The sequence below is a fragment of the Adiantum capillus-veneris genome, chromosome 16 (assembly GCF_014529385.1).
Source record: "Adiantum capillus-veneris isolate H3 chromosome 16, ASM1452938v2, whole genome shotgun sequence".
NCBI lineage: Eukaryota > Viridiplantae > Streptophyta > Polypodiopsida > Polypodiales > Pteridaceae > Adiantum > Adiantum capillus-veneris.
In genome coordinates this window covers 27985491-27997886 of record NC_140946.1, presented here as the reverse complement: position 1 = coordinate 27997886, position 12396 = coordinate 27985491, and positions in this window count along the sequence as shown.

The window sequence follows — 12396 nt, the reverse complement described above, 5'->3', positions numbered from 1 at the left end:
AAGAATAGCCTCATTGCAATAATAAAATTATTTTCAAGTTTCCATCGTTTTCTCTAGAGTAACTTAAAATGCATAGTATGTTATCGTACATCAACCCACAATAACTTGAGGACGTAGAGTAAGACAAAGGAGAAGAAGAAGAAGAAGAAGAAGTGAAGAGAAGCTCAAGCTCCCAGACTCTCCTTATTCATGCGATTTGTTCGAGTGGCAACAACCTTACTCTTTTAGTGTAAGTCTCGTGTTCCTACATGTAGGGATGTAGGAGTAGGAGATTTATATCCATTGGAATCATGGTGCCACTATTCCCAACAAGGATCAATGGTGGTAGAAATGAGCTTCCAATATCTGAGGGCAACTAGTGCCAAAAAGAGGAATATCAACATGCCATTGTATGGGTTCCATTTATTCTAGCCCATCAAAGGAAACATTATACCAAACCCTTGTTCAAGGGGTTTTTCCTGTCAAAAATTTGTGGTCATTTTACTATTAAAATTAGGGGTAATCTTGTTTTATTATTTTTTGTTGTGCTTGAAGTCACCTAAAAAATCTTGTTTGGTTTTTGTTTTGTATAGTATGCCTTGGCTAGTCTTGCTCGCTTTAGGGATTGCTCAGAAAATCTTGCTCGAGATTTGAGATTCCTCATTTGCCTCCTAGCAAAAAGGCCATTGGTACGAAGTGGGTTTACAAGTTGAAACGCAAGCCGGATGGTGAGATTGATCGCCATAAGGCTCGACTTGTTGCAAAGGGTTATGCACAGCAAAAAGGCATTGATTATGAAGAGACTTTTGCTCCCACTTCTCGTATGACTACTGTGAGTTTTCTATGTGCATTGGCAGCTCATTTTGGTTGGGATGTACATCAATCAGACATTGTTACTGCTTTCTTGAATGATGACATATTTGAGGAAGTTTATGTAAAGCAGCCTCACGGTTTTGTCATAAAAGGACATGAGGACAAAGTGTGCAAATGTAAGAAGGCTTTGTATGGGTTGAAGCAATTTCCTCGTGCTTGGTATGAGAAAGCTGACACTCATTTGGTTAAACGAGGCTTTCGTAATAGTCCAACAGAAAGCACATTGTATGTAAAGCGTGAGGGTGATGTACTTATCATTGTGGTTCTTTATGTTGATGATTTGCTGATCATTGGACCAAATGAGAGACATATTGCTGAATTTAAGGCTGATTTGAATGCTACTTTCAAGATGAAAGATTTGGGGCTGTTGCATCATTACTTGGGTATACAGTTTAAGCAGTGTGATGGTGGTATTGCCTTGTGTCAGAAAAGGTACATAGAGACATTGCTATGTAAATTTGGACTTGAGGATTGCAAACCTATTGCCACTCCCATGGAAACAGGTTTGAAGTTGAGTCTACATGATGTTGGCGATCCTGCTGATGTTACTCTTTATCAAACTGTTGTTGGCTGCCTCATTTATGTATGCAACACGAGGTTGGATATTCAGTTTGCAGTCTCACACGTCAGCAAATTTATACATAGCCCAAGGTCTAAGCATTGGCAGGCTGTCAAGAGGATTTTCCGCTACCTTAGTGGCACTTTACACCTTGGCTTGTTTTATCCCAAGGGGGGATCATTGCCACTAGACTTACATGCTTGTTCGGACTCAGATTGGGCTGGTTGTTTTGACACACGAGTGTCCGCAAGTGGTTTTTGTTTCATGCTTGGCAGTTCATGTATATCATGGTTGAGCAAGAAGCAACCTACTGTGGCCACTTCGAGTTGTGAGGGGCAGTCTTCACAGCTACGATTGAGTGTGTATGGCTCAGACGCCTTATGGCTAATTTCGGTGTTGGACAGGACACTCCCAACACTCTCTACACTAACAGTCAGAGCGCATTGGCAGTTGCGAGGAACCCAGTTTTTCATGCTCGCACAAAGCACATTGAGGTGCATTATTACTATGTCAGGGAGAGGCTCTCAGCAGGAGAGATCAGATTGGCTTATGTGCCAACACAGGACAACCTTGCAGATCTTTTCACAAAGGCATTGTCTCGTGAGAAGCTTGAAGCTTTCCGCAAAGCTTTGGGCTTACTCCCCTTTGTGAACTGATCATGTCCTCAGGGCATGGCACTTCCCTTTACTCATGTGCCAGCTCTCGTTCACCGCATCACTCCAGGGGGGATTGTTACCATATACATGTGGTAGTGATGTGTGTGAACACACTAGGACCACCGGGGCATTTTTTCCCTCTTTAGGAGGTTTTTTCCCCCGTGCATTGTATATACGCCCATCATTCTAGGGCTATCTATCTTTCCATTGTACACTAAGTAATACACTCTCTATTGTGTGCCTTGAGCTTCCTTCGTCTTCTCCAAGTTGTGTGCGTTTCTCTGCAATCCTAATTCCAACATTATCTAATTTCCTAATTCCTCTACTCTCAAATTTTATAGTCCATTTCCTTTATATTGGTATCAAAGCATTTGGTTTATCTTTTCTTGCTTAACAAGAGAGGTCCTTAAGTAGCCTATTAATGGTTGATTTTGTTAATTATGTTAGGGTAAGTGGGAGTGGGATCTATTAGTGGTTTTTTTGAGCCCCTTTTTAATGGGGTATTTTTAGACTTGCCTATGGCTTTATGTCCGCATCTCTCGCACGTGTCAAAGCAAGGGATTTGCCATACACTGTGTGCAAGCCACAAATGGCGGCAAATACACAACCAAATTAATCTAGCAAGCTCAAGAGAGCGTCACTCACCGCCCTACGCTCGCCTTCGTGGAGGATTCCTGGCCGCGAAGAAGAGGGAGCTACGGCCGTGCCATGCTCAACCGCCTCGCTACCGCCATGCCGTCGCAATAGTCGATCACTCTCTCTCTCTCTCTCTCTCTCTCTCTCTCTCTCTCTCATTCTCTCTCACACACATACACATACACACACATACACACACAAGGAGATGAAGAAGAAGATGGAGATGGAGCAAGAGCACTCTTCAATTGCACAAATGAGAGAATGAGTGATTTTTAGGTTTAGGTGAATTTTATATGAGCTAGCCCATTCTCACTTGGGCTCCCATGCTTAGCCAACTAACCCTTGAATGTTCCAGTTAGAGTGTGCCTTTCATCGGTGATCACTCTTACCCTTTTCTTATTGGATCGACAAGCCCTGCCTATGAATACTAGAAGTGGACGCCAGTGGTTAACATGCGCCCCTTCTTGATGTAGATTCCACCCTCGGAATATAACAGTGCAGCATCAAGATCCACTATAGGAGTACCTGTACAATTGGGAGACTCAAGGTCTCAAATACCAGCTTAACACATGGACTTCCACAACACAAGTCACACTTAGGTGGAATAAGCTAGAGAGAACTATATCCTCATAGCCTGAAACATTACTAAAGCTACTAGAATTAATAGACTATTTAGGAATTAAAGTAAGAAATCAAGTGGCCTAGTTTAGCCTAAGGTCCTGATACCTACTTAAAGTCAACTAATAGACCAAACTCAAAGAGAAGAACGAGGTACTAGAAGTTTGAAAAAATTATAGCATCTAAATTGGCAATGTCACAACTTCATAACTTTTATGCATTGTTAGAAACTCAAATGACAAGATGCAAACATGTAACTGCGAAAAGCATAGATAAAAGGAAGTAGTACACTTGATATAATGGAGAACATCCGTTGTAACATGTAAAAATCCATTGTCGTTGTCCTTTGAAGGCATCCTTATGTAGTCACAAACTGCATAATGGTCACCACCAAATATACACCTTCCAGAGGCACATCAGTGGGTAAGGAGAACTTTGCTAATCATTAAACTCTAAAACAGATCACTCCTATCGTACTAATCCTACCTACCCTCCATCACTCGAGTGATGAGGATCAAAGTAAGTGGAGGTTGGAGAGCTCGGTCGGTAGCTCTAAGGCTAAACCGCCATCCTCATCATCAAGGTAGGTGTAATCCTCTTCGATAAGGCCGTGTGTCTCATCTGTCCGATCACCATTATCGTCCTCGTCCTCTTCCGTGCAAAATAGTATTAGGAATGTGACGAGGCGTGCATACGCAACCTGGGCAAAAGGGTGAACTTGGGCAATTGGGTGAACTTCCTCGATAGAATAGGGATCCGTTGTAGTCAAGATGCGGACTAGCCACTCTAACTCCTCAACATTTCTCTCACAAGCGAGTGCTTTAACCGAATCCCATGCAAAGGAAATACGAGGATAACATAAATGCATTACTTGAGATAGGTAAAAAGATTATTTGTAAGAATCAACCATATGTATGAACACAAATAGAGGATGGTTAGGTGTTTGATGACATAGGTTTCTGTTTCAATGTACCTGATGTGACATGCGTAGGTCTGGGTCAATGATTTTGACTAGTATTGTGCACACTCGTTTGCTAATTGTTGTTGCGCTTTACTATTTTTTATTTTTTTTAAACTAGGGTGGTTAGCTACTATATATCTATATATACACAATCCCTAGAATCTAAAAGCTCAAGGGTCAGGGAAAGAAGGGAAAGAGGGAAATAATTCAATAGGCTGACATGAATGAAGACTCCCCCCTTCCTTGGGTAGATCATACTTTAAAAGGATGTCATCACCTTTTGGAACTAGTTATTCCAATTGCCTTGGGTGCCTCATCGATTTGCAAGGGTGGTAAGGTACTCTTCCATGAACGAACTTGAAGTAGTGCATCAGGTAATAATTGAACAATGGGAGGTGTCGAATCTTTTGTAGCTTCATGGAGGCTGCCTATGGTAGGTGGAGGTTGTGTAGAAGCTTTCACCTCTATGGATGCATTACATGAGGAGCTAGAAGCTTCATGAAACCCCCCTTTCTTGAGCTAAGCCGAATAGATTGGTTTTGCCTTGGAACCCAAACTCGCTCTGGAATAGGTGTGTAGCATTTTGTGATCTTTCCCTACCCACGGTCTTCTATCGGCTTTGGAATCACAAGGTTTGACTCACATGGTTTCGTAGTGGATAGGGAAGGACACGATTTATGTTTAGGTACCCAAATTCGATCATTTCCATCATAGTAGCATTGGGCTTCTAATAGTTGTTTGGGAATCCAACATGATTTGGTTTTCACCTCCTTAACCTGAGTGGACACCTTCCTTCAAGGTTTCCTTTGTGAATTAACTTCAACCATAGTGGGTCCGATGACGATACCTTGGGGACCCATTGATATGTACCCTCGGTCAAATCATGTGGAGCCTTTGATGTAGCACTGTCTGTCGTAGCCATGGAAGTTGAAGCTTTAGAGGGTTGTGCTACTGGCAAGGATGTTGTGAATTTTTGGATTGGCAATATTTTGTTGTTTTTTGTGTTATGAAGAGGTGAGATTTCAGGTGTTATTCCTTGAGCCGTAGGATCATGAGTTGGTTTTTGCATCATGATACTCCCGGTCTCCCAATCAATATTACATTTAATTGCAGACATCCATTTGCGCCCCAGGTTTATATTACCCTCCATAGTACCAACAGGCATGACCAAAAAGCTTTGAACCACGGTTCCATTGTCATAAATAACAAGAGTGTGTAGGATTCCAAAAACAGTGGTCTTCTTCTTATTGACACCCTTGGCTTGGATGGTGCTTATGGATAGGGGTGGTTTTCCTAGCTCACACGCCCCTATATCCAATAATGCATTATATAGTACTCTCCCATAGAAGCTATTTAGTTCAATTGGATATCGTAGAGGTAGCTCAGATTCCAATGAATCATCATCAGTGTCTTCAAAAAACGCTTCCGTGATTCCCAGATTAACCTCTCATTGGCATCTAAGACGTTGTTGTCTTTCTCGAGCCTCAACTCTTGCTTGAATCTTTTTAAGCTCTGCCTGTTCTTTGACTTCACTTTTTTTATGGATGGCTTGTAACTCTTCCTGGCTTAGAGGATCATAGTACCTTTTGAATTTACTCCCGTTGAGGAATCCATTGGTTTCAACTTCATCTAGAGTCTCCACATGAATGGTACCTTGCGCGGTAATTTCACACACTCGATATGGTCCTTTTCTCGCATATTTCAAATTTTTCTTTTCATTTATTCTAGCATGCACATTTGCTCAATATCGTCGCCTCTTATATCTCTTACTCTTCTTGTCTAATTTTTTTATTGCGGCCGATCTCTAGTGAAGAGTCACTAGATGAATCGCTACTTGTGTCTTCTGCTCCCTTGGATAGATTGTCATCTAGGGTACCACTGGGCCCTCAATGGTTTGTCCCCACATTTGCACTAAGATTTAACTCATATTCTTCATCCTCAAAGTCAATTTCAATCGATGATTCTGACCCCAACTCGTGTGGGCTATAGTCTTGTGAGAAGCTACCGGTTCCAATGCTAAACCTTCATCTTGTAGGTCATTAGAAGTTATATGCATTGCTTCTAGCATATTTAAGGGTACGAGTGGTGGCATTTCATCCCCCTCGGTGTTACCCAGGTCATCCCCGTGTTTTCCCAATTTTTTATGGTTGTTGCTAAGTGGACCCAATTCACATTGTCCGATTCAGTCATCCCATGTAGTACATCCGTATAAGGAGAATCTTCCCCAACATCAGTGTCCACTTTGCATGTGTAACAATACTGCAATGGGGTCGAGTGAAGTGTGGTGTCAGATGTATGATCAATTATGAACCTATTTCCTAGAGGATGTGCTCGACCAATTACAAGATCCACTCGAATGACCAAGTCTTGGAACTACAAGTAGACATGGTTTTTAGACTAGTCATGCACCATTTTTGCTTCCCTCATGAAAGGACGTCCTAAGATCATCTCAGATGCCATAGTGTGCTTGGAGAAATCCATAACAATGAAGTTATTTCTTATTTTATGTCCAAAGACCTTGATCTTGAGATCTTCTAGCATCCCAAAAGGTTTAGCAATAGACCCATTGGACATCTTTACTACTATGGTTGTGGTCCCAAGGTGAGGTCTTCCCATAGTTTCCCAACAATGTTTAGTCACAATGCTAACCCCAGTGCCACCATCAAGGATTCCATTTACGATTAATCCCTTGGTAGTGATTGGTATGGTTGCATTGGATTTATCGCCCTCAAAGTATTGTCCCAACTTGTTAACATGTATTTCTACAATAGGGTTCTCATGTAGGTTGGGTTGTGGATCTAAGTGTTCCTCCTCTATTGGCATCTCCCTAGCTCCTTCCATCTGTGCAAATTGTGGTAGCCCAACCTTCAGTTCTCCATTGAGGAAAGCTCGAAGAGCTAAGAATAGCTCAGGGTCTCCATATAGTTTGGACATGATGATGGTTCTAACTTCTAAAGCCATGAAATCCATCAATTTGGCAATATTTAATGGCACATTTTGGGCTTCAGTCCCTTGATGTGGGGAAGGTGGGATCTCCATTTCTTCGATAGGTTCAGGTAGTCTCTCTGTAAACATTATTTCCAACAAGAAGTGAGTACGCCCACTTTTCCATGATTTTAAGTCACTTTCTTCTTGGATGACACTAGGTACGGCTAGGGGTCTATGGACTCTGTGAGGTTGTTGTTGTTGCGTAGGAAATAATGTGTCTGTAATCTGGATCTGCCTAGGTGCTGGTTCTAGATCCCTATGGGTATCTTCTACCAAACTTCTTAATTGCTTGACTCACTCAATCTCCTCTTTAGGGTTTGGATAAGTTCCTATCTTCTGCTTAGATCCTGGCCATTGTGGTTCATGGACGATCTTCCTTGTTGGTTTCTCTCTTAGTGGTTGTTTTGTTCTCCATGCTTTCACCTGAATCAGAATCCTCTTTAGTGTCGTTCATATATACAAGGTCATCACCAGTCCCTATGTTGGTCTTTGAACTGGGGTCTGACTTCACTACTTTTTGCGATCTCTTCCTTCATGTTTTCTTCTTCTTCTGAGATTGGGCAATTGATGCCGTGTCTCTTTCTTCAAGAATATAATTTTGTTTTTGGAGCATCGATCGTGTGAGTACATTTACGGGTACCACATGTGTACTTTGTGATGGCTCCTCGTTACCCTCAATCAACTTTAATTGTGTGATCTTTGGCGCATTTGGATTATTCAGACATTGGGCAATCAAATGATCTATGCCACATTGATTACACATGAGTACCGGCATTGTAGACAGGCTCGCTTGATTGGTTTGCAATAGTCTAGCATTCCTTTGTAGCCTAATAGGACACTCGGCTACATGATGTGGACCTCCACACTCATAGCATTGAAGAGGTGGTCTCTTGGTAGTGTAATTGATACTTGGCCTCTTGCAGCAAGAGCAGCTACTTGATAGATAGGTTTGACTTGTCCCCAACACTCCTCCATGTAGTATTGTGGACTTTCTTCAAGCGCATCAATCCCATAGGCAACATTAGGGTCTATATCTTCCTCACGGCCTTCCAAACAAGCAATAGATGACTCACAACCCACTTGATTCACAGAAGTGATTCTCAGATGTGGTGGTTGCGGTCCTTTAGAGGTGGTAAGGGTGTTGCTTGAACAACATTTTGGGCCCTAGGGACCATGTGTTGTGACGTTTGTTCAAGAGGTGGGGCCGATATCAATGCAAGCACTCAAGGTGTGTCTGTCCATGCTAAGGTTGGTCTATTGTCCATCACGCGCTTAAATACTATGCAATCATTAGCTTGATGACCATACCTTCCACAGGCATTGAAATTCTTGTTTGAGTTTTATTCTAAAAGTAGGGCATTCAGCGGTACTATGCGGACCATAGTATACTGAGCACCATTGTTGCTCCCTTCTTGGATACATATGATTGTTTTGCGGAGCACAATTGTCTCTAAGACTCTCTTGAATGGCCTTGGTGAGATCTGCTAAAGTCATCTTAGATATCTTTGGCTCCTTAGCAATAGGCTTTATGGTCATTGGCTGATGACCCGATGCTTGCGAGCTAGTAGATTTAGGCTCAACGGACACTCTTTCTCCTTGAATCATTAAATTATCCTCCAATTGGATCGCATTGGCAGTGACTGCTTCCCAAGTGGTGATACCTCTAATGACTAGGCCATTATAGATATCCTCATGTCGTAATCCCCTAATGAATCTATCAAGCAATTGATTATTATTGAAGTGCTCATTCGGACTACAACGAGAATTCAAATGCTTCAAGCGACTAATAAAGTCTCTCACCGACTCTCCTTCCTCTCATTGGGCTTTCTGGAGCTGAGAGGCTACACCCCAAAGCACTCCCTCTCATATGTATTTTTTCAAGGACAGACTCCTAAGAGTAGGGTTAATCGTTTTTTCTTCCACCCTTAGGGTTTTATACCAATCCCCAGCCTTCCCACTTAAGGTTAGGCTTAAAGAATTACTCTTATGCAGGTCATTGTGTTCTACTAGAGAATCACATATTTGTTCAAACACTTCAAGCGACTAATAAAGTCTCTCATCGACTCTCCTTCCTCTCGTTGGGCTTTCTGGAGCTGAGAGGCTACACCCCAAAGCACTCCCTCTCGTATGTAACTTTTTAAGAACAGACTCCTAAGAGTAGGGTTAATCGTTTTTTCTTCCACCCTTAGGGTTTTATACCAATCCCCAGCCTTCCCACTAAAGGTTAGGCTTAAAGCATTACTCTTATGCAGGTCATTGTGTTCTCCTATAGAATCACATATTTGTTCAAACACTTCGATATGCTTTCTCACATCCCCGTCTCCACTAAATTTTTGTGTGAGCTTAGCTATTTGTACTGCCTTACTTCTAGGCTCTCTATCAAGCGTGTTATGCATATTCTCAACAATAGATGGACCGATGGTTTGAGGAAGTGCTGCCAAATCTCCTAAATAAGCAGGTATAGTGGCCGCAAGTGCAGGTGCTCTTGGAACTACATATGGGATGGGAGTTGGCCTTGGCCTTGGCATACGCGCAGCCCTTGGGTCCCATACCTCATATGGTGGTGTACCATGTGGTGGTCCAAAGTTCATAGGTGTGGCCCTAAGCATAGCCGGTGCTAGATACGACATGTTATTGCTAGATGGTATGGCCCCACTTGAATAAGAGCTCGGATAATGCCATTGTGGAGTGTAAGCCCTTGGAATAATTGGGGGTGTGGGAGCTACGTGGGCATGAGGTGCGACAGGTACATAAGCTTGATGCACACCTATAGGTATTGTTGGGGTCAATGTGCTACTAGGTAGCGGTGCAGTGCTAACAACAAGGTCCAAGGTGTACTTTTTATACTCATCACCGGAGTAGGTATCGTAGCCGTAGTGTCTTCGAGAGATAGATGAGCTAGGTTTAGAAAAGTAAAACTACCACTTGTAGGTTCAAACTGTACCGAAACTCCAGGCGACACAATATATGAAGGGTACACTGGACTCATTCAAGGAGTTTCCATCTGTGATAGTGTCGGTTTGTCTGTCCTTGCCCGTATCCAATAATATTATAAGGCTTGTTGAAGGAATGTTAATCCCTCGGTTTTGCATCTCCGATTGGATGATGCTATGGATGACATTGTAGACCATCTGTTGCTGCTCCTCTAGACTTGTGGCGCTAGAACTAGATTGTACAACTTCTAACCAACCTATATGGTATGTGTAACTCGTGTAGAGGTCATAAGGTTTCAGTTTGTAGGTCATATTCCCAATTTTCGCTGAGAATTAACCCTTCTACGTCCGGCGTACTAGAGGTTTCCCTTGAGGTGGAAGCATTGTTGTTCCCCACAGTTTGACCCACATTCCCTACTAACTCAGGAGCACTCGATTTCTAGATTTCTATGCCTGTTGTCCCAGAGGTCTTTCCCTTCATGGCTCGGCGTTGCTCTAGGAAACTCTCCATTTCCCTCTCCCTACCCGCTTGCATATAGCGCTCAACTTCTTGCACAACCGCAAGACTCCTACCATCGGGTAGTAGAACTTCAGGGGGTGATTGCTTTGCAGGGTCTTCCATGAAAGCAGGGGACACGATATCGACGTGGACACTCTTGGGGAGTATAGGCTCCCTCTGAGATAACAAAGGCGAATCTACCTCTCCCTCACCTTCGTTAACTTCACTAGCCGCAGGTTCAGAGCGAGTAGCTCTACTAAAGGTTTCTATAAATCGACTAAACACACTAGATCTAGGCTGTGGGGCCCAGACAATTACGTTTTTGTTTACTTGCTTGGGGTTTGGTGTAGGATGCCCTTCCATAATATCCTAGTTAGATGAAGAATCACTAGCCGCTATGTTTGGGTCTTGAGTTGTACTACCTTGGGTCCCCGCCGAGGGCCTGAAACCTAAGGTAGGTGGGTATTGAGAACCCGCGTAAGTCGAAGTGCTCGCTAGTTTCTCGGCCTCTAGCACACAACCAGAGCATAGATGCATGTGCCTTTGGCACCATACAAGCGTCGGCGAATACCCTCGAAGGTTAACCGCTTGATTTTTTTGGCGTTTTGCACCCGTTTTCTCTCGTTTTTTGATGTTTTTTTAATGTCTTTTTATGATCGATTTTTGGATTAGAGCATGTGATAGCTCAAAACGAGCGTATCGCTTAGGGGGTCGTGGTGTGATTTACAACACGACGTTTGATTACTTGAAGCTCCGATGGTCCTCAAAAGAGTCGATTTTTCCTTAGGCTTGAGGCTAAAATAAGTAAGTCCAAAGGGTGAGTGAGGTCTGAGCCTGGGCTTGGGCTTGGGCTTGGGGAATGTTTCCAATCCTTGTTCTTTCTTTTAAATATATCTATATATATATTTGGATAAAATCGCCGCGGTCGCGGTACGCGCGCGCACACACACACCTAATCTACCTACTTGCAACTAACAGAGCTACTGCTACACACTATTTATTTAACATAGTACTACACCAACTAATTAACTAACAGATCTACTTATTGCACCTTATAGATCTAACATTATAGATCTAATACCTTAAATTTAACACCTTATCAAACAGAAAATAGTACATTGCAGCAAAAATGCCTAGCACCTTATTAAAAGACAACAGTACACTGCAGCAAAAACAAAGTTCACAAATCCTTCTCAACAGCCGCACACCTTCTTTCTCTACCTTCCTAGATCTCATATTGCATCACAAAGCAGCATAGAGTGCTATTCGAGCTTAGTGCGACGGGCATCTCCACGGCAACGACGCCAAAAATGTGCGTATATGTCGCACGTGTCAAAGCAAGGGAATTTCCGTACACTATGTGCAAGCCACAAATGGCTGCAATCACACGACTAGATTAATCTAGCAAGCTCAAGAGAGCAAGCATGTGTCACTCACCGCCCTAAGCTCGCCTTCGTGGAGGATTCCTCGCCGCAAAGAAGAGGGAGCTACAGCCGTGCCGCGCTCAACCACCTCGTTGTTACCGTGTCGTCCCAATGCTCTCTCTCTCTCTCTCTCTCTCTCTCTCTCTCTCTCTCTCTCACACACACACACACACACACACACACACATACACAAACGCACAAGGAGATGAAGAAGAAGATGGAGATGGAGTAAGAGCACTCTTCAATTGCACAAATGAGAGAATGAGTGAT